The sequence below is a fragment of the Felis catus genome, chromosome A1 (genome assembly GCF_018350175.1).
Source record: "Felis catus isolate Fca126 chromosome A1, F.catus_Fca126_mat1.0, whole genome shotgun sequence".
Taxonomy (NCBI): Eukaryota; Metazoa; Chordata; class Mammalia; order Carnivora; family Felidae; genus Felis; species Felis catus.
In genome coordinates, this window is record NC_058368.1 from 151,314,654 (window position 1) to 151,341,888 (window position 27,235).

The window sequence follows — 27,235 nt, forward strand, 5'->3', positions numbered from 1 at the left end:
TGATTCACCTGCTTTGTAGGCCACATATAACAGGGGACTAACGTCCAGTGGTTGATTACCAACTTCATGTAAGCTAACTGGAAAAAGTATGGTTTTTATACTCTTTTCCTGTTATGCAAATGTCTATGAGTTAGGCAGGGTATAAGTTAGGGCATCGTGGTGCACGTAAAGTTTGCAATATGCATTTACAAATTAACTTGCTGCCAAAGTCACTTATATTTGTAACACATCTCATGCTCTTCTGCTCAGCGGCAATGTTACAGATGAACTTGAGAGACAGAAGTAGTATTTTTATGCAAATATGCCATAAAATATCTTTGCTAAATAAGCAATTCCTTCTGTAGCAAGGTTTATTTGCAGTGATACAATTTAGAAGTGTCCCCGATGACAACCTTTTGAGCCATATTAGTTAAATGCTAGAACATCTACAGTGTTAAATCCACAGCAATATATTATAATGGGAAAAATGCCTGAGCAGCAGGGAGCCTTTAATACAGAACTCCATAGGCCACTTAAATAGTGTAATCTGGCTTTCAAGTGAAGCATTCTAAAGAATCTCTATGAACCTTGCTTTGGGGTTTCAGAGAATCGGAATGATATTGAGGACAAAGCTCTGTTCTGGATCTACCTGTCACTGAAACGCTCATGCTGCTCTTCTACAAAGCCAGGTGGGATCATTTTTCTAGGAAACATCAATTACTTCTGCTTTTGCTCAGAAATGGCACAGTTATTTTTAGATATATTTTCCACAAGTCTACAAAGTATTACAATTGCCATAACATATTGGGTAGTATCATAATGGTGTAAGGATCCCTGAGCAAAATATGCCTCCCCATGATATTGCCTAACTTATCTTTGAAAAATAGCAGGATTACATATTTTATAACTCCCTGTACAACTAGCGAGGTGTCAACGTGGATGGCAAATGAATGAGTTAGAGTTTTACAGATTTCCAATATATTTGAATTCACAGATATTTTTTCTCTGAGGGTCAGTTTGTGAAACTTATGGTTTGAAATAGCGTTACTTGAATAAAACGAACCAGGTTCTCCTAGGGGCTAATCAAATCCTAGATAGTAAATGAGCTACCTTTGGAGGTTGCATTAACACAGCAGTGGCTTAATAAATTATACTCTGCTGATTTGACTTCCACTGGTACTTAATTTATAACTGGAGATGATCCTGGTATATAGAGAATCTAGCTAATCATGAACTAGTTTCTTGTAGTGATGAAGTGCATATATCCAGCCAAGATGTTTGAAATAGAGTTTTGTAAAAAATATAAACAAATGGAGTCTTGTGAGGGTAAACTTCTTGACTGAAGAATTAATACCTAAATCATGACTTTTTTCTCTTTCTTGGAATCTCTTCAATTTATCTTCCATGATAATATCTATGATATACAGAAAATGAATTGTGTCATTATAGTCTCTTAAGGAAAAATTTCCCCAGTTGTTCCCTAAGCTGTCTTCAACCTACTGGGTACAATTTCAAACTAGATATTATACAATGGAAGTAAAGCACTTCAGTCTTTTATTTAAAAATTTTTTTTTCAACGTTTTTTATTTATTTTTGGGACAGAGAGAGACAGAGCATGAATGGGGGAGGGGCAGAGAGAGAGGGAGACACAGAATCGGAAACAGGCTCCAGGCTCTGAGCCATCAGCCCAGAGCCTGACGCGGGGCTCGAACTCATGGACCGCGAGATCGTGACCTGGCTAAAGTCGGACGCTTAACCGACTGCGCCACCCAGGCGCCCCTTCAGTCTTTTATTTAAATAAAAAGTTTGAAAGTTCATCTGTCCATCTATACATCCAGTCATCCATCAATCTGTTCCTCAATTTATTGTTTTATTCTTTGAATCAACAAAGAATTGTCACTTTAATATGTTTGTAGTTTCCGAGACTTTGAAAAAAATCAAACCAAAAGAGATATCGACCATTAAAAAAAACTACTAAATCTCATCTTAGCAGAGATATTTGCTAATAATAACTTGCCTCAGTCAGCTAGGCTTTGTCAGTTCTCTCTGCTGCGTGTCTAGCTAAGGTGGGCATTGGATTAAATTGTTCTATCCTAAAGATTGTTGTTGGCAAGCTCATGTAGGTAATCTACTTCCATATTGTGAATGGAATATACTCTATCTAACCTTTGGATAAACAGAAGATTTTGGTTTCCAATCCCGTCAGTGTTATAGCTGTTAAGGAGACATGTATCATCTCTTTCTGAAAACTGTAGAATTTATGTTCAGAATTCAGCGCCAACAAACAAGGTTGGAGTTCTCATGTCAAACTGAAAATATCACTTATACATTTTGGCAGGGAGATGGTGACATTTAAGTCACTTTTTATTAGTCTTTTTAGTAGGGCCTTCTAACCTTTATCCCTAACTCAATCTGACCCTTTTGGTGTCTCAATTTTTTTTTTTATTAAAAAAATTTTTTTTAACGTTTATTCATTTTTGACAGTCAGAGAGAGACAGAGCATGAACGGGGAAGGGGCAGAGAGAGAGGGAGGCACAGAATCCGAAGCAGGCTCCAGGCTCTGAGCTGTCAGCACAGAGTGCAACACGGGGCTTGAACTCACGAACTGCGAGATTATGACCTGGGCCGAAGTCGGCCGCCCAACCGATTGAGCCACCCAGGCACCCCAATGGTGTTTCCATTTTTAATAGGAAAAGCCACTGTAATAAATGCAAAAGTAATTCTAATTCTCCAAATTAAGTTGTGAAATGTATTTAATTAAGTGTATAGATGCAATTTACTAAATCAATTCAATTATTTTCTTCAGTTCACTGAGTGGGGGATATGAAAGTCTTTTTAGTTTTATTTCAGTGCAGAAGGATATCTGAGTCAAAGGTCTAATCCGAGATTCTAACGATTGTGCCAGGAGAAAGCAAATGTTGATTCCAATTGCTCTTTAATTTCAGGACACAGTTTTCCTTTCAGCTGATGTGAGACAGCTCCTGTTCACTAATGGGTCTGGCCTAGACCCTTCGAGAGATGTTTATTATCATTGTCTGGACTTAGGAAATGATTCAAGACACTTGATTTCAAAGCCCCATCAAGTTCTCGTGCTGCAGAGTAACATCTGATCATTTGATGTGTCACCTCAGCCAAAGGACAGACATGGCGGAAAAAAAAAATTTTTATCTTATCTACCCCCATGCAATATGTGAACTTTAACTTCAAGAGTACATTTTTTTCTCTATGCTCCCATTCTGAATTGTGTTCCTTCAATATGAAGGAGCCTTACAAAAGCTTTTAAATTCAGGTGATCTGAGGGGGAAATATTCCTTAATTTGCAAATTGGTTGAACAGATACTGAATGAGAATCATGAAAGTGTTTTGGATATGTTATATGTTTTTTATTAAGAGAAATTGTGCAGAGATGTACATGTTACAAGCCAGCTGGTGTAGTGTGGAATAGTGTGGCATTCTGTGTTCGGCATGGATCTTCATGTGTCAGTTTATGGCAAAACTCCAGGGTATCCACCAAAGATATTTAACAATTCACTGCTTCTGGAGGCCAAATAATTTTCCAGAGGATTAATACCTCAAACATCTAAAATTGGTGACTCGGGCTATTTAGAGATGCAGATCTTGTTTCTTTTAGCTGTTGATTTTCAAAGGCATGTTCTTTCTGGCTCTGGATAATTCTCCAATAACAAGGAAGACTAACATGTATGGAAGGCTTATGGAAGACTTACACATAATCTTTACAAAGTTGGACCATTTAGAAACATGATCATTTGCATTTTTTCTTTTTTGAAAGCTTAACCCTAAATTATTGTTCATCAGAGAAAAAGGCTTTGGGATTTATAATTTTTTTTCTTTTCCTTGAAAACTGAAACACACTCTTGTTTTTAGCATATAGCTTCTAAGGTAATGAGGAACACACCAGTACATTAAAGCAAATGTGTGTCAAATCCCCAGGGAAAACAGATGTCATGCGTGCAGTATTTCCTCCAGACATCTGAAATCCAACATTATTGTTCTTTCAATCTGCTTTCTAAGTAAATGAAACAATGGGGAGTATACATAAATCCTTCTATATTAGAATTTAAGAAATATTTCAACTGGAGAAGTTCAAAGTTTGCATTTGATAAATAAAGACATAAAGAGCTTAAAATTAGGGAACCCAGAATTGGAAATATGTATATTTCCACTGGTTTATTCCACAACTGTACATTTTCCACTGATTTTCATAATCTGTGATAATGTATAAACCTGAAACTCATCTCTAAGTAAAATCCATAATTTTCTGAACATTTTCAGCATTATGCTTAAATGTCAGAGATCATAAACTTAAGGTGATTTTCCCAATTTTAGGTAAGATTTATTAGTTGTTATAAATTAAAAAGACTTGGCAGTCAGCAATAAATTTGGACCTTTGTAAAATACATACTTAAAATCATTTATACTGCCTTAACAAAAGTGTGTGCATGTCTGTGGTGTGTGTGTGTGTGTGTGTGTGTGTGTGTGTGTATGTGTCTGTGGAGGTGTTGAGTGCTTTTCTGTGTGTATTGGGTAGAAAAAAATATATAAATGATCATATGAAGGTAGATTCACATCTCCTCTAGCCTCATTGACTTTAGACATTGAAAACCCTTAACATGTAGGTCCACCTCTGTGCAGTTTTGAGCTAAAGAGAACTAACACTGGAAGAGAAACATGAGCTACATCTTTGCCAGGGGGGGGACTTGGCACTAGCCTTCTTGTTCTGAGTCATTCTCATGCTTGGACTGGGCTGGCCGGGAGCAATCCACTGCCTACCAAACTGCAGCCAGATCTCCTGATCTAGTAGTGTCCTTTTCATGACTATGCTTACTTTTCCGGTGTCATTCAGGTCTATTTGCAGGAATAGGGTTTTGCCACAAACCCCAGGCCTCTTGGCCAAATGCTTACCTGCTGGATAACTCTTGCCATTTCTCTACAAGTCTCTCCTGCAAAACATAAACTATGGCATGCTTCCCAACTACATAGACTCCTGTACACGAACACTAGTTAGGATTACTTCTGAGATTGTGATGTTCTCTTAGGCAAAACATTTTGATTCCTTGAGAACTGAATCTGCAGCTGAATTAGTTTTCCTAGGCTTGGCTCAACACGATTCCAGTTTACTCCATTTTTCATGTTGGCCCACCATTGAGATCCCAGCATGCCAGGTTACACAGGTGTGACAAAGACCACATTAAATAAGAAAGTTTGCAAACATTTTGCTTCCAAAGCAAGATTATGGGTGGGGTTATATTGATCATTATTCTTTTCTGAAGCCATCATTCTGTATGTAGAGTTTAGCTGAGATGTACTATTCAGAAAACCATTTAATATTGAACGTATGATCTTCACTATTTGGGCACTGACAAGATCACATAATGGGCGAGGAACAGGTGTTTTTCCAGCAGCAGGAAAGAAAGCAAATTGTTAAGTATTTCATGATACCACATCTCTAATTAAAAACAGCAGAGATTTTTAACAAGTTTTTACTATTTTTCTCTCTCAAGGTAAGTCAGGTGTTCTCTAAAATGCCTAGGCTTGCGTGTCTTCTACATGTCTCTTATCTGGCCAAAGACCAATTAGATAACTAATTATTTTTCATTATTAACCTGATTACATTGTAGCAGAATCACTTATATTTTAAGGTGCTAATAATGCTTAGTACTTATAAATGATTCATTTTTGTTTTGGATATATATGAAAGAAGGAATCATTGAAATGCTACAAAGTTATTTCCTTTTTTAAAAAAATAAAATTATTTCCTTTTAATGTAAGTTGCTAGTAATCAGCACATTTATTTAAATGGAAACATATCTTTCATTGTAGACGTTTATGACATCTTATGTTATATGTAAAATTGAAATCCCAGCAAAAATAAAAAAAAGCATATCCTATGATGTTATACGTGAAAGTTACTTCCTGAAACCCATTTATATGGGTCTTTTACAAAAAAAAACACTAGAAAATCTAGTTTGAGGGATAATACTTATATTTGAAACTAACCACCTTTTTGAGGAGCTAAAGCTATAAAATTATCCTTCTAATTTAGGGTCATGTATTTGATACCTCTGATGAAGTCTGTTGGTCAATGCTCAATAAACTTGAGCCCTCAAATTTCCTATCCGATGAGCATTGAAAATAGGTAATTTAATAATTTTTTCTGCAGAAGTTTTCGTTATTTATCACTAATTCTGGAGAGTGGGAGTATGTGCTCTGTGAAAGCAATGTGCTCTTTTTAAGTGTGGACAAATTTGACTCAGGTAAAATATGAGCCTAGAAGAGCAATTCCCTATAATTTAAATGGTGACCTTTGCTTGAAAAGTCTCAAGACATGTAAGTTTTATGCTTCTTTTTATAAGAATTCAATATTGGAATTTTATTGTAACTTCGTGTGTGTTCCTGTCACTGACTGATGCTGGGGATCTGTCTTATTGCAGAGAGGTGCAATTTATGGAGTTTTCTCGTACACTGATAGTTTTGAATTCTTACTAATCATATATGAATTTCATCTTTCTTTAACTTATGTGTACACTCTGTTCCTCTCTATATAGTTATGTTGCCAGTGTAACATATAGAGAATGTAATGTGTGAGTTGGCATTATCATTGTGACAATTCTCTACAATGATGGTGCGAGTGATTTTTATATTCTAGAAGAATCAGATCAGAAGAGGCGAATTTATTTCATCAAAGCCATAGAATTCCATTCTCCTAAGTGTTCACCTCCTCCTTATTGCCCATCCACAGGCACCAGAAGTTGAATGGGCTTAAGCAAAGTGGAGAGGAAGGTGGGAAGAGTGCCCTCCCATTATCCAGTTCTTTTTTTCTTTGCTGTGAACTCTAGTTCTACTCAGTTTTCTATAGTTTTTTTTTATACAGAAACGATATTCTGTTTTATTTTACTTTTTGTTATTGTCAATGCTGCTTATCTTAATTCTTCTCTGAAGGATACACTAGACTTACAGAATGGAACACAATGGAACCTCCCTTAATTTTCTCTGAGGTTGCTGTGTTTGTACACTTGACTGAGGAATCCTTTCTAAGAGGCTTTTGTGTAGAGAGGGGGCTGGCATAAGGAGTGGGGAGAGCTAAAACAGAGTCAAACTCCCTGTTTTCTTTTTTTCTCTGTTGTTTTTCCACCTAGATTATCTTTCCTGCCTGGGTTATATCTGCAGAGCAGCCGACACTCATTCTTATAAATGTGTTTATGTTTGAGATTGGATGTAGTGGAGGATGGAAGGATATAAAATGAGAGAAGGTGAGTGAAAGGGGGAGATTTTTATATTTGGATTGTTAGAATGCTGTCATGCTAGCTTTTTTTACTTGGATTTACTGAATTTTCCAGTCAGAGAGTGTATCAAAGGAAGCAGTTTAGCAATTTAATCTACAGAACTATTTCTACTTTTTTTTCCCTCTCTTCCTCCTTCCTCCCTTTCTTTCTTTCTTTCTTTCTTTCTTTCTTTCTTTCTTTCTTTCTTTCTTCTTCCTTCCTTCCTTCCTTCCTTCCTTCCTTCCTTCCTTGTTTCCTTCCTTCTTCTTCCCTCTCTTTCTCTCTTTCTTTCTTTCCTCCAGATTGAGTAAAAAACCTTATAGCCTAGAACAAGAACATAAAGATACTTATGTTGAGGACTGGTGGTTCCTAGTCTCTTAACTCAGGCAGTATCTACATAAAGCCAGTGAATTAGCTATATAATTTGGTTGCTTTTCTTTGCTGTTTGTTATTTAAACAGTGCAGAAAGCGTCCTATGTAATTGTAGATCTTATATGTGAAAAACTTATAGACATTTCAAAAGAGACTCTTCCTGAAAGCATGTTGTCCTCTAAAATGAGACAAAAAGGTACCCTAATAACAAGTTGCAGAGCATATATTTTTTTCATATTTATTCAATTAAATTTGGGTGGGGGAAATCATTTAACAACAAAATTAGGCATAAAAATAAAGAGGATTGTAGACAGAACAGGTGTTTGGAATTTGATGGTGACTTCAAAAGCCAGAAATCTTGGAAATTTGATTTTTAATTTGTTCAACATATTATCCCTTTGATTTAATGTGTCAATGCTTTGCATTATTTTCACTAAATAGTTTAGCATGGTTTTATAGTATAATTTAATAAATACTTCTATTACAAGTTTTCATTCCCAAAGTCATCTTTCTCATTAGTATGGTTGTACACCTACTAATGTGTAGATGTGATCATCTACTCTTTAGGAAAGTTTTGTTTTCAGACTATTGGCTGCTTACCTAGGAACTATCCAGTCTTGTTGATATCCTAGCAAAACACACCCTGTTGGGTCTTATTGCTTAAATATTCCCACTTCTAAAATTACCACCACACCACTGGGGGTGAATGAATACACGATTACAATTTCAATTTGACAGCTTTAAAGGAAATGGCATAGGGATTTAATTAGACCCTCTCCATGTGCTTCATTGATTCTCAGATGGGTTTTCATTCTAGCATAAGCAGATGTGAATTCTAACATAGAAGTTAGATTTTCTTGCACCTTGCTTGGGTTATTCAAACCAATAAAACAGCCAACAGTTAGTTGCTTGAATATACAAAATCCAAAAGCAAAGTGGTTTGGGAATGCTGAGAGATAGCTGCATCCTTCGTTTTCTTACCCTTATGAAATAGATTGAAGTCATCAGGAAAATAATGATTTTTATGGCTCTTGATCTCATGCTATATGATGAAGAGGGAAATTAGGCTACAGTGAAATATTTTCATTCGGGGCAATAATGGAAATTTCCCAACATTATTAGAAGAGAAATATTATAGTTATTTCTTTTTCTGAGCTAAACAAAATGCCCAACTGAGACAGATATGAAAGCTATTGTTAAAATTAGTTACTGGAGATTCTAAGAGGGAAACAGTGTAATCTCTTCAAGATTTTTTTTTGAAACATATTTTTTCTTAAAATGAAGATAATATGCATGTTTATTTTAGAATTCTGGAAATCTGAGTGTTTCAACAGATACACTGTTCAATTTTCAATGTGGGTTTGGACATGAATTGTCAGTAGCAAGAAAATAATTGAAGTTGTCCACGGATGTCTGAAATGACACACCACCTCCAGCCACCTCATTGGCCACGCAGTTGAGAGCGCCATCATAGCCTCTGTGGTTGACCTTGAGAAATATAATTAGGTAACTGTCTAGTTTTCTGAAGTCATCAGGCAGTCCACACCAGAGCCTGCACAATGGCCTGCATCCTTCCAGCCTCCACTTTGTGTTTTATCTTCCTCACATGAGCCCCATTATCATTTTTCTGCCTTGCTGAAACCCTCCTCTGCATCAACTTTTCTCCCCCCTTTCCTCTAACCTCACCATGTTAGGGAATTCTGGGTCCTGTCAAACTCTAGGCTACTAACAACTGAGTATAATTTCTCATCTGTGATGCCCCTTGGAGTTTGTCCATCAGTTTTATTCCTGGAGGGAAACCTAGTGAGAAAGTGGTATCATTTGTTTTTCTGTAGGAAAAAGGAAGAGGAGAGAGAAAATTATCAGGCAGATGTATACCTACTAGCAAGTTAAACTTGTATGTATATGTCACATTTAGTTAAATATTTACAGGGCCAGGACAGAGAATTAGCCAGGCCTGATGACAAGTATCACCCACTTCCTGTGTTGCTTGAGAAATCTCTCATAGGGAAGCTGTGTTAGGTTAATTCCCCTATGCATCTGTCCATTTCTTGGGCATAATTTATGATGAAGCCATGTGGTGTCATGAAGAAAGAGTGGACAAGGAGTTAGGAAATTTGTATTCCAGTCCTGACCTTGCACTGACCAGCATGTGACATTATCTTCCTCCTCTGTAAATTTAGAGAATGACATGAAATTTATTGCACAAGACTTCCAATTCTTAAAATGATATATGATTCTAACTTATTAAAGACTTCCTTGACTGCTTAAATACTGTATTTTAATGCAAGAATTCCCAGGGCTAAATGGGTAAAGGGCACTAAGGAATCTACTCCTGAAATCATTGTTGCACTATATGCTAACTAATTTGGATGTGTATTTAAAAAAAAAAAAAAAGAACTCCCAGGTCTGCTACAAAAACCATATAGACATTGTTTATATTTGCAATGGCCAGAGGTATACAGAGAACAACTTGAATTACTGTGGTAGAATTGATCTCTACTTCTGCAAAACTCTTCTGACACTTGGGTTTAATTTTCAGGTTCTGGCAAAACTGCCCAGAAACAGTTTTCTGTCATGTTCAGGGAGGAAGAGAGTCTCTTTTCCCCTGAAAAAAAAAAAGTATTTTGTTGCAAAACAGAAGGACTGGGTTCTACCCATGGTTCTGCCACTAAGTAAGTAGGCAACCTTAGGCAAAGCAAATGACTCTCTTCTTTGGACTTCATTTTTCTTGTCTGTAAAATGAGCCAGATATTCTAGGTAACCTTTAAGACTCCTTGTATTGTCAGAATGCTCAATTACAGTCCCAGTTAGAATCACTTGATTGACTCATGAGTTAAGAAAAAGGTTTAGGTTGGAAGCCTCCCCTTAATGTGTCAAAACAGGTCAAATTACAACTTTTCAGTGAAAAAAATTTCTTTTGCTATCACCACTATTAACCACATGTAATCATTTATCTTTCACAAAAACAGTAATTGTCATATTGCAGATATGGTTTTAAGGTCTCTAATGTGCTTTGAATTACTTGGAACACCACTCCACCCCACCCCCCGACACACCACACACACAGTGTTCTTATAAATAACAAGTAAATTCTCTCCCCCACAAGGATACTAAATTTAGTCTGGAGAAGCATTCCACATGCTTTTAAACATAGAACTAGTGTCTAATAGCTAAGATCACTACCATGGTACAGAATTTTTCCTTCTCTCTTTTTCTTCATTTAAGTTTTATAATATCAGAGCAACTATTAGTCCTATCATAAAGTTTTACTCTTCTTATGTTTGACCCTGGATTTATTTGTTGGATAGGTAAGTAAGAACCACTGATCATTAAGGTTCACTATTGATTACTAAAGTTTGCAAAAAGGAAAAAAAAAAAGAAATATTACCATATGAAAAGTATACCTTGATTAAAAGTTACTTCCTGACTTTGGAAACCATAATTGTGAGAAACGGGTAGCTTGAGTCAAGGAAATAGAATCAGTTGCTCGTGTAAGGAGTGGGCATATTTGAAATATTATCCAGAACTCCCTGACTTTTCTGGGAAGCTCCTTCTAGTGGATCTTCCTTTTTGAACCTTGCCTGTCCCAGACACCAACATGCAGCACTGTATCATATGTAATGTCTTGGAATTTATATCCTGAGCTTCAGTGATGAGTCTTTCTGTTTAAATACATTGCCGTGATCCTACCTCTGAAAACTGCTGGTGGAAATATTGAAACAATCATTCAGTTTCCCATGTTGCAGATGCCTAGATCTTATTGCATTGTGCCAACAAGCTGCTTCTTTCCTACAAGAAGTGAAACCAGAGCTCTTAGGGCCAGGTCAAAAAATTATTGGCTGGCAAAAACCGAACTACGAAAAATCATGATGTTGCCAATTCACTGACAGAAACTTACTGGTCTACTATTGGGGAAAATTAGGTGATAATGTTGTGAGTATAAAATTAAACTTTGTAATGTACATCATCTTGATTAAAATGACCAGATAGAAAAATTAAATATATTTGTGCCATAAGGACCAGACTATAGATTTGAATTCGAGCTCTGGACAGTTTGGAAGTAATATTGTAAATCTGTAAAGTACAAGACTAGCTTAATCTTACACTTGGTGGGGATTGTTCGATTTGCTAACCAATAGCTTTATTTTTTATCATAGGTAAATTGTCTTATGATTTCAAGATACAAACTGGGGGAGTTTTGTTTTTCTGCTTTACTTAAATGATACAAAAATTACATTTACAACCTACCTAGATATATGAAAAATTTCTGTAATTTTTTTTTTCTGAATTTCAGATGTCAGTTTAACCTTCGTGGGCTTCTAAAATGGATTATCATCTAATAGGAACAGATTACATTTTTCACTGTGGGGGGAGAGGCATATTTCTGGGTAGTAGGTACACAACGTCTCCTGTTTCCTCACCCCTACTTTATTTTAAATATTCAGACATGGGCATGGGTACTCTCCTCACCCCTTTTTATAGTTTCTGCCCTCTAACTGCTCTTCCTTTCCTTTGGGCATCAAAGTTTCCCTTGCGGCTACAGCTATAAAACATTATTTTGACAGGGTCCCAGAGGTAAAGTCTGGTGCTCTCTAAGGCGATTCAGCTCAGCAGATATTCGCTGGATGATTATTATGGCTGGAGTGTTTTAGAGGATGACTTTCCTTTTTCCCATCCTCTTCAAATCCAACTGCCCTGGCCCTTCTTCTCCTAAGGACTCATTAGAAGCGCACAATTTATCTTTCAGAACTTATCTTACGTGATAATGACTTTATGCATTACCCCTGCCAGATAACTTCTGCCTTTAAATGGTGGTTGCCAATGCCTTTAAACTGAAGTCTTGAAGTCTTAGTCACCAGGATCAAGCCAAGGCCTGCTGAAGGTGCTCAGTGTTGCTCAGATTATACCATTGAAAAGTTTCCCTGTTCACTCAGAGGAATGAAGGGGTAGATAAAGAGCTAAAGTTAGTTTTGTTTTTATTTTTAAGTGTAATAAATAATAAAATAAGGAAGTGCTTTTAAAAGGGAGCGTTTTTTTTTGCTATTACTAATTTCACCTTCTCTCTTGTCTTTTGAAATTATTATTGTTATCAAATGACTGCAATAAACTTACCACAATTTTTTTAAAAATCACTCTTGGCACAATCAAAAATGCTCAGAAATGACTGCTTATCACATCAAACTTTTAAGTTATGATTACATTTGTGTAACCTCATCAGTCTTCTCAAGCTGCAAATAATAAACACCAGGAACATTTTTCTGTAAGTATTTATCAGCATGCTGTGTTGAAAATTAGATGGGGTAAAATATTGGCATTTGGTTGAATCGATCTAGTTAATTTATGTACTATAAAAAGTATAAGTCAATCCACTTATAGCCATTCAGTTGACACAACAAATTTTAAAATTGAGAATGAGAGTTTCATCAATGAGAATTGGGGAAGTACAAAATACTTATCTTTTAGACAAAGTTGTCATTTAACTCACTGAAGATTTGTCTGAAATGAGTTTGGAGAATTTTCTTCCATGCCTGAAGTGAGCTGGTTTGTTTTAACTGCTACTCTTTTTTTTTTTTTTTTTAAAGTTTATTTATTTATTTTGAGAGATAGAGTGTGAGTGCGTGCAGTGTAGGGGCAGAGAGACAGAGACAGAGGATCCCAAGCAGGCTCTGCGCTGACAGAGCAAGCCCAGTGCGAGGCTCCGGGCTTGAACTTCTAAACTGTGAGATCATGACCTAAGCCAAAGTCTGTTGCTTAACGCTCTGAGCTACCCAGGTGCCCCGAACTGCTATTCTTAAAAGGGAATAGCTAGATAGCTCAGTAGTTCTTTTCTAAATCATGAATTACTGTTTGTGATTTGTAAAGTCTAAAATAATACAACTACTCTTTAAAATACCAGTGCAGTGGGGTGCCTGGGTGGCTCAGTCGGTTAAGTGTCTGAGTTCGGCTCAGGTTATGATCTCACGGTTTGTGAGTTCAAGCCCCGTGTTGGGCTCTGTGCTGTCAGTTCAGAGCCTGGAGCCTGCTTCAGATTCTGTGTTTCCCTCTCTCTGTCTCCTCCTCTCACTCTGTCTCTCAAAAAATGAATAAACGTTAAAAAAATTTTTTTTAAGACCACTGCATTGCTCTTTGGTATTTAGACAGCAAATGAGACAATCAGAGCTGGTTTATGTGTATTTATTTTCAAAAACTATCTGGGGAAATCTTTGATTTTATTTATGAGGTTGTGTTTACCTATTTAAAAAAGTAAATCTGAACTCCTATACATGGATTTCTCCTCTAAACATAAATATCTCTTACAGCTTTCCCTTAAAAATAATATAAAATATTTTTATAGGTAAAGAAGCAAATAAGCTATAAAGAAACCCCAGAAAACTCCTCAAAGCATTTTCCTTTCATTGTGAGAACTGAGTTTACCTTACAATTGCCCAAGTAAATGCTTGAAGATTTTCCTAAATCAACATGGTTATGAGTTGTCTTACTGAGAATAATAGCATTTTTTATTACTCTTATTTTTTAAGTCCTTTTATATTTGTGGGAAATTTTAACTTCTTGGTAAAAGGTATTTTCATTGGAGTAAAAATGGGACTTTCAGATGTCTGTCATTTTCTAAAATGCTTTGAAGTTTGAATTCTCTATGTATATCAAGAGAGTAAGTCCCTCTGAATAGAATGTACTAATAATAAATTTAGGATTTCAAGAATCAACCTACATTACAGTTACAAAACTATACCTGTTATTGACATCACAGTTAGCTTTTGTGCAAATTTCATCTGTGACAAGTATTTATTATACTTATCAAACTGCAGGAAAAAGGCTCTGACACTGAAGTTTTTAAAATAGTGACAGGCACTGAATGTAGATGGCCTTGGACCAATAGATACTACGATAAGATAGTGCAAAGAGGTCAAAGCAGTTGTAGAAAATAAAAGGAAGTTGAAGTATTCATGGCTATTCGGCAGTTCATTTTTAAAAAGAGTGCTATAGTGGTGCCTGGGTAGCTCAGTCCATTAAACATCTGACTCTTGATTTCGGCTCAGGTCATGATCTCACACTCGTGAGCTCAAGCCCTGTGTCTGGCACTGTGCTGATAACACAGCCTCCTTGAGATTCTCTCTCTCTCCCTTTCTCTCTGCCCCTCCCCCACTCACACTCTCTCTATCTCAAAATAAATATATAAATTAAAAAAATAAATAAAAAGACTGCTGTACCTCCATGAGAAGCCTGAGGAAAGGCATTGTAGTAGACAGAATTCCAATATGGCTCCCTCGATCCCCCTTTCTGGTATATAATACCCGTCTTTGGAGTAGGAACAAGACTTATGAATATGAAGGGACATCACTCTGGTGAGTATGTTACATTATATGGCAGAAGGGATTTTGCAGATACAGTTAAGGCCTTTAATCATTTCACTTTGATTTAATCAAGGGGAAGATAATCCTCAGTGAACCTGACCTACTCAGGTGAGCTCTTAAAAGAGGTCAGAGAGATTTGAGGCGTTAGAAAGATTCTTCTGCTGGGCTTGAGGTAGTAAGCTTCTATGGCCGGGTGTAGAGAATCAGAGCTAAAAGTAGTCCTTAGTAAATGGCTTGCAAGAAAATAAGGCTATTGTTCATACAACTGCAAGAACATGATTTCAGCCATCAACCATGGAGTTTGGAAGAGGACTCTAGAGGCATACATGTGATTATAGGCCCTGCCGACTCCTTGATTTTAGCCAGATGACACCCTGAGCACAGGACCCAGTTGAATCATGTTTAAACTCAGAAAGAAAACCATGAGATAATAAATTTGTATTGTTTTAGGCTGATAAGTTTGTGTTATTCTTTTATGTAACAGTAGTTACGCTTCACTTAAAAATGTAACAGCTTTTTAAGCTTTACTTAAAAATGTAGAAGAGCTATCAGCGTGGCAACAATAAAGCCCACCCTAGAGAATCTCAGATGGGGTGCGTGCCTTCCACTTTCCAGTTTGCCACAGTCCCTGCACTCCCAATGTCCTGTCTGACCCTGAGATATGAGCATCGGTTGCAGTTCATCATTGCACTTGCCCTGTTGTTATTCTTAAAGAATGCTACAAATGTTATTCTTAAACATTTTTTTTCTGTACTCGTTTCTCTAACCAAAGTGGAAGATGAAAGATGGAACTCAGAGGGCTCCTTATTTCTCAAGTTCAATCTGCTTTCTTCATTTCTGATCTTGTTGACATTTGCTATTGTGACCCCTGGAGATTAAAGAAATAATTGATTGGGAGCACCTAGTATAACCTGGACCAGATGCTTAGCAAATGTTAGTTTCCTTCCATCCAGCCTTTCTTGTAGGTGTTTGAAACATTTGGACTCAGAATAAAGTGGTTATAACAGTCCCAGTGATTGTAAGTAGAGTGGTATAGCAAGATGTTGAATTCAAGCAGGAAAGACTAAGATTACATTTCTAGTAAAGCAGAGCATATAAAGAAGGAAGACAGTATGATAACCATGTAGGTGACCCCAATTTTCCCTTTCTATCTCTTCTAAAATCAATGGAATTTCTCCCCAGAGCCAGGAAAGGGAGAAAACCATCCCCTACTGCAGTGTTCGGTTTCAGTTGGCTATATATCCCTGGCCTCTGGGTGAGGTTAACTGTGCAAAGGAAAGTCACACTTTCAGAACAGTTAGATATTTTTTCTCACTAAACCACATTCAAGACACTAATTCCATTTCTTTACTGGCTGTAGATAGGTGAATTAGCAAGAAACCATTCCTGCATTGTCTTCTAGTCTTCAAATGAAGCCTAATTAAAGAAATATATAGTTTTTATTGAGCCGCAAGAAAAAGGGACATGGGGCACAATTAAGTTCGCATCAATAATTAAAGCCATAAAATTATTAATGTAGCAAATATTACACATTAATAAGAAATATATTTTGTCACCAACCGCTTCATAAAATCATTCATAATCTATAATCCAAAAGGAGAAATAGAGAAGGAATATACAAGAAATATTATGTTGTAGCCATAAGTTTATTGCTGCTGAAAGTAAGATGTTTGCCATATTCCAACATTACCATTTCAAACATAAAATTGTTCTAGATCAGTAAAAAAAAAAAAGGTGAGAAGAAAGGATGTAATTATGATAATAATGGCTTGTATGTAACATGAAGTTTTTTTAGGGAGATAAAAATATTTATCAATCTGCCCAGTATTTTCCTCTGCTAGAAGACTACATGTTCAATAGAGAGCAAGGAGGTGCCTTCTCCACCTTCACTCCATATCTCTTTGGCTGAGCTGAATTCATTCTGCTCTTGCCCTCTTTGGAGAGAGATTTGATTTCAAAGTGAACACTCTGATTCATGGATCACCTACTGAGAACATTTCTTAATCATTAGAAGTCCTGTGGAGAGTGTTGAGGAATGGGTATTCATCCCCTCTCCCACCCACCTGCCCATCCTGTACTTCTTTATCATAGTCCTATCACCTGCTTCTGCCATCAGCAGTCTACTTGCACATATCCTGTAGCCTTATACAGCATGGCCTTATACAACGGGCGTCTGGAGGGCTTAGTTGGTTAAGCGTCCGACTTCACCACTCCACATCAGGCTCTGTGCTGACTGCTCGGAGTCTGGAGCCTGCTTCGGATTCTGTGTCTCCCTCTCTCTCTCCCCCTCCCCTGCTCATGTGCACTTTCTCTTCCTCTGTGTCTCAAAAATGAATAAACGTTAAAAAAAAATAGGTACCAGTAACAAATATTTAAGGTAACAAATACTTAAGGAATAAATGAATGAGGTAGTAAGAGAGTTGTTTTGTCCCAATTAAGGTTAAGATTGCGTTTATTTGTTGCATGATTTAGAAGCATCTCAATCAGATTCTGTTAGTGCATCCAGTATTTAAAAGTTAGTAAATACCTGCCATGAGCAAGTTGTTGGGGTAAAATAAGGTGAAGGAGGTTAAGTTTTCTGTCTTTTAATCCAAGAGGGAAAAGGTAATATGTAAGTAGACTGTAGAAACTGTCAGAGAGAGGCACTAACAAAATAAAATAGGGGGTTCACAAGGGGAAAATGAATAGTTAACTTAAGAGTTAAGAAAGCTTCATGGAGAGAATGACGTTTAGAATGTGTGGTAATGAAGGGAAGAGGTTTTAAAGAGGTAAGATTATGGGTATCTTCGTGGTTAGATGTGCAAAGAAGGAGCATGAGCAAACAGAGGGAAACTCTACACCTGCTCAGGGATAGCATGTTTTCCAAGCAGGCTGAAACAATTTCCAAGAAAGACCTGGAAAATGAGGCTTCAAGGGGTGGGTTAGAGCTCTGTTGAGGTGGCCTTTGAGTGGTAGCCCTGGAAGGTTAATGATCAAACTCTGTGCATCATCACTCCCTATGGCATGTTCTGTGTTTTCACACTTGGCACTATGCCAGTTTAGTTTGTGTCCTTTTTTAAGGGAATTGCACTCCCAACAGCATCTAGCTCTCCTAGATTGGGTCCTCTGGCTCCAATTTCTTTTGTATCTTTCATGGTTCTTTGCTTATAAGAAATAATAACTACCAATTCATTATGGATTATTATTTTCTAATTTGATCCCTGAATAGTTTGGCTGATCTCAATTCCAAAGTATCAGTAAGTTCTATATATCGTCTTAATTTTCCCGAGAGCATTGTGGAATAAGTATGCTTATTTTACAATGGATCAAAACCAGGTGCAGAGATTAAGATAATTGTTCACTTTCTTCCAGTGAGACAGGAATCCACATATGCTTATTTCAAATCCTGGGCACTTCCCTTTGTACCACATTGTTGTAGCATCTAGAATATGGAAGATTTAACACTTTATAAGACCAGCCAGAAGGAAGGAAAAAAGATACATTTCTGGGGTCATAAAAGAGAAACTGAAGAGAAGCCCTCTTCCCACACAAATCCAAATTTCACTTGGATCCAAGTGTTCATTGTGACCCAGTTAATCTTTCTCATAGATTTTAATTTTGCCTGTATATTTTATATCTCATCTCTTCATTTTTTCTTCATTTTGTATATCTCATCTCTCAAGTCTTTTTTTTTTTTTCCAAATAATGTTGGGCCATCATAATATTAGCTATTATTTGCCAAGCACCTACTACTATATACAGAGAGCTATACTCACTGTATAGCTGCTTTACACATATTGTGTTTATTCTTCTTGGAATTCTGCAAGCCCATTTTATAGAGGTCTCACTGAACTAACTTTCCAATCTGGTCCTGCCTTCAGATTTTGAGATCTTCCCTCCTGTGTCCAAAGCTACTGGTTTCCAGCCGGGAACATTGCTTACTGAGTCCATTCTTCTGCTTCTTTCTGAACACACGATTCAGGTCAAGCGCTAATCCCATAGCCCTATGCAACTTCTCCAAGAGGAGTTTCATTTGTTGCCCATCCTCCAAGTCCCCATTGTGTGCCTGATTCTAGTCTAATTGCAGAGAAGCTATTGAGGGACACCAGTACAAACCATACTTTTTATCTTGTAGAGATATCTTTCATCTTATGGGGACATGCATACTTCAGTTAAATCAAATACAGAAACAATTACACGGAAATCAATGGAATATATATATGTATTATGAGTTCTAGAAGGTTAGAGGGAGAAAGAAGAAGAGGATAGAGTTGAGCCTTGAAAACTGGGTAAAATTTGGGTGAATAGAAAAAAAGAAATGAGCATTTGGTGGACATGTGAGCACCATGAGAAAAGGTGCTGGCCTGTGAATGTGTTTATTAAAACACTCTGACTCATCTTTGAATTCTTTCTTGGTTCTTCCTAATGACCTATCAAAAAACTATTTTTGAGCCACTCCACATGGTTATGGCGTGGAAAATTTTTGTGTGTAGCTCAGAGTAAGACTTGGTATAGCTTAAATGCAGTTTAATGTCAGAAATCAAGCAAAGGGCTGATAGGCCTAAAGGTACAAGCAATAGTTATGGGCAATCATGTAAAGACTTTCCGCCAGACAGTCATTCTAACCTAAAGTGCTAACCTCCATCTGGTTTGGACTACTAACTTAATGTGTGGGTGGAGGTGTGAAATTTGAAATCTTTTGAAGAGACTAGGGCAGTATTTAACCTCAAAAGAGTGTGATTTCTGTTGTAAAACTTGAAAAAAAAAAAAGATGTGGTTACACCACAAACATATACATCACCTCCAATCCGAATCTTGCTTGATCATATGACCGCAATTTTTTCTTTCTGCCCCTGATACAGATATCTTATGCTAAACCACCAGGGATAAATCTGCTCTGAACATGTTGAATTGCTTCAGAGATTTTCACTAATATCAGGTGGTTTTCTATAAAGCAGTGAAGCATCCAGTGACTCTGGATTCACCAATTCACCCCCAACCCCTTCTCTCAGCTGCTTGTGGATGGCACCTGGAAGTCCTTCATACTGACTCATCTTGTATTATTGACTTCAGCATCTAAAGCAATGCCAGCAGGGTTAGGTTTCCAAGTTATTGTGTATCCAGGGTTGAGAACCATTGATTTAGAATCTTCATATTTAAAAAGGTGAATGTAGTGGGTTTGAGTCATGATATAAATATCATAATGGAAAAGCTCATCAAGTTGAACCAATATCAACCTTTTTAGGGAGGATGAGAAATGTTCCCAGTGGGATTCCTATTCTATGCTAAAAGAAGAAGGCTTTCAGGAACTGGCCTAAAGACTACAAAAAGTTAGAAATTGAGTCTTCTGTGTCCAAATCCTGTGTCCTTTCTACCAGGTTATTCACTTTGATTTGGTATGATTTGCTCAAATATCAGAGCCTTGGAAGAGGTTTTCTTTGACTGTCCAATCCAAAATTGTCTTTCTCTAGCAAATTACCATGTTTTAAATTATTTGTACATAACAATACACTACCTGAAATCATAGCAAGTGGTTCCATGAGAGCAGGTACCTTCCCTGTCTTGTTCACTGTATATCCCCAAGCATCTACAACAGTGATTTGTATACTGAGTGAAAATATACTTGTTGTTGAATGAATGAATGAATCAGTGGGAATTTTGCATTCCTACAAATCTGTCAATTCCGTCATGTGGCTTATGTCTAGTTGGAGGTGGAGCAGGGACACTTTTAATAGGATAGGGGGGTTCTCAGAGCAGCAGCTGTATTTGAGGCAGAAAATCAATTTCTACCCTGGATGACATTTTCAAAAGAAGTGTATCTGGTAGCATGGAACCTTCTGTCTGACAGGGCTTATGTCAAAATACTAGGATGTCTAGATGAGTGGCCCACATTCTGTAGAAAGGGTGTGCCATTCAAAGATGCCCCGAACTGTACCTGCAATTTAGTCCTTGCTCTAAAGACTTTTTGCCCATACAAATAAGAGGGTGACTATGGCTTTGTGAGTATACTTCTGCTTAGCAAGAAAATTTGTGTGCAAATGTATATATTTGTGCACATTTTATAAGCTTGGTGAAAAAGAAATAGGGGATAGCGGATTTCCCAAGTTAGTTAGTATTTACAATATTTTTGGTAATAGGGTGGAGGATGCCTGTCTGGTATGTTCTCAAATATTTGAAACACAGCCATTGTTTAAGACTAAAATTCACAGTATGATGGAAACAATATCAGAAAAAATGTAGATAATTAATCACAACTTACGCAAAACATGTTAAGTAAATGAACCCAACCACTTGTCATGTACACACCATTGTACTAAGGAATGCTTTTCCTCATGATATTCATTACTGAGGAAAATTGTTACCAAAGTGGTTTAGCTTCTCCGTTCCCATGTTTGGAATTAAACATTTTTAATGGTTATCTACTTCCCACTGTCTGCCTAGGACAAGCCTTGTCTTGTCAGTAAAGTACTAAGCTTAAGACCAGAATTAAGATAGGGTTGTGAATTCAGAAAGATAAAGACAAGCTGGAGGCTGGTCTGAGGAGTCAGAGGTGGTGAGGGGTAGGAGGTGGGGGAGGGAGTGGGGAAGGAGAAGGCAGGGAATTTGGTTTTATGTGTAGGCAGAGCAAGGTGATGGCTTTCTTTGTGCCATTCAGCATCCTAGGGAGTATTTGTATTTCTTTCATTCCACTTTTCCTTCTCTCCCTCCTAATCCAAACACACACACACACACACACACACACACACACACACACACACAGATACACCTTCTTTAATAAGGAGACAAGTCTTTTATTTTATAACTAGAGAAGAGAATACTGCAGGTAGAAGACAATTACTGATTGATATTCTCATACTTTTGGAAATAACTGATAAAGGATTTTTTTCCTGAGCTGGAAAAAGAAGGGAGTTAATAAATTTGGGGCTTCTGCTATGTACCCAGTTCTGTCTTAGGAGAATTAAACATACTTTCAAAATTTCATTTAATATAAAATTTAGATGATCTTAGGTAGGCAATAGGAAACCCTCCTAAATGGGAGGCCAGCTTTTTTGCAGACAAAATGTGTCCACTTCAGAATTTTCCTTGGGGCTGGATTTTTTCAAAATGGGGAACACAGGATAAAAAAGTGCCTAGGTTTCCATCTCTGAATCCCAAGTGAGTGTATAGTTTAAAAACATTTTAAAAAGTAAAACTAAAACTGTTAAAAATAAGTTAAAGTAATAAGAGTATGTCATCAATAAGTTAATGACTATTGCAATTATAAATTAATAGTCGTGGCTTCTTTTGACCTGCCCCAGATGTCATGTCAATTGATTAAATGTTCTGAGACAATGAAATGGAGAAAGACAACTTTATTATAATGCTTCAGGCAGGGAATATTTTTATTTTGCTATTAAGAGCACATCCACATGTCAATGACCAATTCCATTTGGAGAAAAGACACTTTGAGGGATGTGTACAATTAGGAACAATTTCCAAGGTGAATCTTGGGTCTGAACTAACCACCTCTGTTATTTTTAGTTTATATTAGGAATCATAAAAGCATTCTTAGGCTTTATTTTGACTCAGGGCAAAAGAGTTGTTGGTTCCACGTCTCATAGGTGTCATGGGCTGGCATGGCCCTGCTGGGCTGGCATCCTCAGTAGACAGTGCTAGAAGTATGTTCTGCCTTGGGTCTCCACACTTCCACAGATGGGGAATAAATTGGAAAAGGTGTGAGGAAACTAGCATATTTCCAGCTGCATTCTCCTGCTAGCCATTCTGAATGTGCTGGGGATGCTGTCTTCTTGTGGGTGATTTGGCAGCCAGGGACCTGCCTTCTGGGACAGCTGTTTGAGCCTCATCTTCTCTGTGGTGATGGGGTGAATCTGAGAGGAAAAACAATCATTTTCCTAGAAAAATATCTTCCTTGAAAAAAATAATGGTACCTACTTCATAAACTCTAGATAGGAGATAAGAAACCGTGGATGAAGGAGAGGTATATTTGATACGGGGGAATAGTTGATGGTAAACCTGCTTGTAATTTGATCAGCTGGACAAAAACTGGTGGTTTGGCAGGCAGCACTAAATCCCAAATCACTAGAAAAAAATGGTCTGTTGAGTGGACCTGTAGGCATATAATCTGATATCTCATAGCCCGTTACATCAGGAATTGGTTACTTATGGGGACTAAACAACTCTGCAATGGCCCATGGCTCTGTCCCCCCAAGGAATAGGCAGCACTTTCGTTTTGTCCCCAGAGACCATGATTAATGTAATATGTAGCACATCTGTTTCAGGCCAAACTGTCATCTTTCCCTGACCTTCTCCTCTGAATTTCTGTTCTAGTCATTTCTTATTTTTATTATTTTCTTGATCACTATTTTATTATTATAACATGTCCCTTTTAAAATGTGGAAGATCCAAATAGAGCATAATGTTTAAGAATATTTATAATGCTGGTCATGAGCAAGAAGTAGAGAATCATGACTTTTGAATGTTCTACTTTTTAAAATATAGACTAGTTCACTGCTAATTTTAGTGACCAAATTTATTACTGGATCATACAACTAGAATGATTTATTTTCACTTTTGTTAACAGGCTTGGAAACCAAGAACATCACTCATTCACAAATACATTATGTCCCAGACACTGTTTTGACTCCAGAGTGGGAATATGGTGGTCCTTACTGTTCTAGAGCTCATGGTCAATGGGGGATATGAACGCTAATCAGTCAGTTGCAATGCAGTTGTATTTGTTTTTGTGACAAGAGGAAGAATAGGATGGTAAGAAGGTATATAGAAGGGATGCCCGTGGTCAGGGGAGCCTTTCTGAAGGAAGTGCTACCTAATTTGAGGACTTCAAGAACTCCTCTAGAGATCACTGGATAAAGAATATGAAGCTGATATGATGGTATGTACAGTCACCCAGTTCTGTCCCCACAATGTGTTGCCATATTTTGTTATAACTTTAAAATAGGAACAGAGGGGTGCCTGAGTAGCTCAGTTGGTTAAGTATCTGACGATTTCGGCTCAGGTCATGATCTCTCCACTCATGGATTGAGCCCGCGGCTGAAATCACAGAGCCTGCTCAGGATCCAATCTCTCTCTCCTTTCCCTGCTTGTGCTCTCTCTCTCTCTCTTCTCTGTCACTCCCAAAATAAGTAAATAAATATTAAAAAATAAAATAAACTGAAATAGGAACAGCAATAAGATACCAAGTGATAAGAGACAGTATGATCTCCTGGGTCTCACCTACCTTAAATTCTGCCCTTTAAAAAATTATGTTTGGATATTTGCTATTTCATCTTATTTATAATTTTGAGAAGTATTTATCATCCATAACTCATTACAGAAGTCCTTTTAAAATGTGGATAAATCAGTTTCTTTTCAACAAATACTTAGGATGGTTAATAAACAATTTGCTATTACTTTTATTTTTATTTGTGCTAGTATGAAGAATCCTTAGGAGATCTTTGAAAAATTATTTTCATCTAGAGATAACAATGTAGAAGAGTAAATTGTTTGGCAAGCTATTTGAAGCATATGGGCAGAGATACAAGTATTTACTGCATTTGTAAGTTTCATTATGACTCTATAAAATGCAGCATCATTTGTCAGTAAATCAAAGCTTATAAAAGTGGCAATTGTAAATGCAGTTGGTTGCAATATCAAGAGAATGGGGATTAGGAGTGTAACTGAAATTCCTTTTATGATAAATTATCTAGCTCCTGGCTACCGTGTATGAGCTCTATTAACTGCCTATAAATTGTTCATCATAAAATCTAGTTCATTCTTGTTAATTAGGCCAAAGCTTTTATGAAGATTTTTTTCTCCTCTCTCTGAAAGCCTAGGCTGACAGGAGAGTAGCTACACCAGAATACTGAGAAAGAAAGGGCCCTTCTGCTAAGCATGATGCTATGTTCCTTAAAAACTGATAATTAAAAAAGAAATTCCTGAATCAAAATGACTCTGGCTTTTTAAGAGAGAAAATGGAATCATTCTATTGTAGTCACAGAAGTTTAAAGACAGCCAAAATAATTGCATCTTCTAACTTCAAATTCTCTCAATCAATAACACGCAAGAAAGGAAGAGTGTATGTATTAAAAGGACTAGATATACCCATTAGCAATGATTAATACAGAGCCAAGTTCCAGAAAGACAAATAGACATATCAATTTTTTTCTGGCACATCATTCCACATCATTTTATTATGCATTTTTTCCCATGAAATTGAACTTTTATTCAAAATTATCTTTGAAGAAATCCATTTGTTGCTCACCTTCAATTTTTTTTTCTGTTGTGTTTTGCTTTTCGTGGCGCTCACATAAGTGATCAACTGGCAGTGAGTGTTATGTTTATATTATCTCATATTTTGCATTGCTAACTGGCTCCCTTGATACCATTTAAGGTGCATCCCTAATCAGCTCTCACGTTTCACACTTGCAATCTCTGGATTTTATGAAGAGTAGACACGCTGTGCCCCAGTTCTGGACGCCAAAGTGGTTGTGACTTCAGGAAGTCCCAATAGTCAGAGCCACAGGCTGAGTCAAGCTATGTGATTGCTCCCCTGAGATGTAGTTAGCAAGCCTCTCTGACAGAGGCCAGAGGCAAGGAACAGTCAAAGACTAGAAAAGTCGAGTCTGTTTGCACACACTCCTGTGCTTAACACCCATTACGGTGCAATTAAGAATGGTCAGAAGCACTATTATATTTGGAAACCCCAAATAACAGCACAAGTTAGGGGAAAGGGGGAAAATCAGTTCAAACCAAGGAAAAGTAGTATTTATATATTTAAAAAAGGAGGATTTTTGCTTAAGTTACTGGTTTCCCTTGTAAATGCTAACATTAGCTAACAGTTAAAGAAATTGTAGAACAATTAGGTGAAGTGTGTTTAATTTCCAAGATCTTATGGGCACATTGAGTTTGTCTCACTCCTTTGCAGTTCACAGGACCCTAACTTTGTATTTTATCCTGGTCCAGCTTCAGGGTAATGTTGGTGGCTCTGTAAGACTGTGCTGCAGATAAGAGCTCATTTAAGTTCATTCTAAATTAGATGTTTAGGAAGACAATGCAGTTCTTTGCACTGAGTAATAGTACCGGCTCTGCAGGGGGCTTTCTTGGATGGACTGTTGTTTGAATGAGTAACTTGAATATTAGGCTACTGTAATGCTCCAGGGGCCTTCCCGGTGAATGCCTTGGAGGGAATAAATTGCAACAGGCTCATTTTTTTTTTTAAATAATTGTAGAGATTGCTTAAGCTCACCTAACTCAGTTTTAATTGAAATATTTTTTTTTCCTTTTGAAAGACTAAAAAAAAAAGCCTTTAAACAAAGTATTCATTTTTACAAACTGTTTTAAAAACTCTTAACTAAAAACAAAAAACCATTCAGTTTTTATTATTATCACCATCATCGTTATTTTTATTATAATCAAAATATTGAATTATGATGCATGGATAGTGGTCTTCGTTTTCATTGGATAATTGGGGTTGTTTCTAAGCCTCTCTTTAAGCTGTGAGTGGGCACACAGAAGTTAATAAATACCCGGTTTGGGAAGAGAAAGCTTATGGACTGAGTGTTTGTGTCCCTTCTCCGCTCCCAAATTTATAATTTGTATGTTGAAGCCCTAGCCCTGATATGATGATATTTGGAGGTTGGGCCTTAAGGATATAATTTGGTCCATATGAGGTCATGAAGGTGGAACTCCCATGATGGGATTAATCTCCTTATAAGAAGAGGAGGAGACACCAGAACTTCCTTTCTTGGCCACATGCTGATATAGCCAGATAGCAGCCTTCTGAAAGCCAGGAAGATGGCCCTCACCAAGAGCCAAATCTGGGAGCACATTGTTGTTGGACATCCCATCCTCCAGAAATGTGATGAATAAATGTCTGTTGTTTAAGCCACCCAGTCTATTTTTGTTATTGTTGTTATAGTAGCCTGAGCTGAAATACACTTAAGACAAAATCTCTCAACCACAAGGAGCATAATGTAGCAATGATGGAAACATGTAAAGGAAAAGAGCCTGGGCAAACAGGGGAAGAAGAATTGGGGAGAAGGCACCAGTGTTTTGTTTTGTTTTTTAAACTATTTTAGTCCCCAGATAACCCTCACTGCTTAGGCTCTTTTAGGCTTGCTCTTCCCTCCCTTCCTTCCTTCCTTCCTTCCTTCCTTCCTTCCTTCCTTCCTTCCTTCCTTCCTTCCTCTTTCTCTTTCTTTCTTTCTTTCTTTCTTTCTTTCTTTCTTTCTTTCTTTCTTCCTTTCCTTTTTACTAGAACTAGCCAGG

The 27,235-nt window shown here is 37.1% G+C and overlaps 1 long non-coding RNA gene across 3 annotated transcripts in view; it reads left to right on the forward strand.

Annotated features, from left to right (window-relative positions):
* LOC102902054 overlaps window positions 1-27,235 on the forward strand; it is a 110,579-nt gene that overhangs the window by 77,792 nt on the left and 5,552 nt on the right. For all 3 annotated transcript variants that reach the window (XR_006583054.1, XR_002744357.2, XR_006583055.1), the window contains one exon: window positions 7,137-7,250. This is a non-coding gene — a long non-coding RNA (uncharacterized LOC102902054). The remainder of the gene's footprint in view (window positions 1-7,136; window positions 7,251-27,235) is intronic.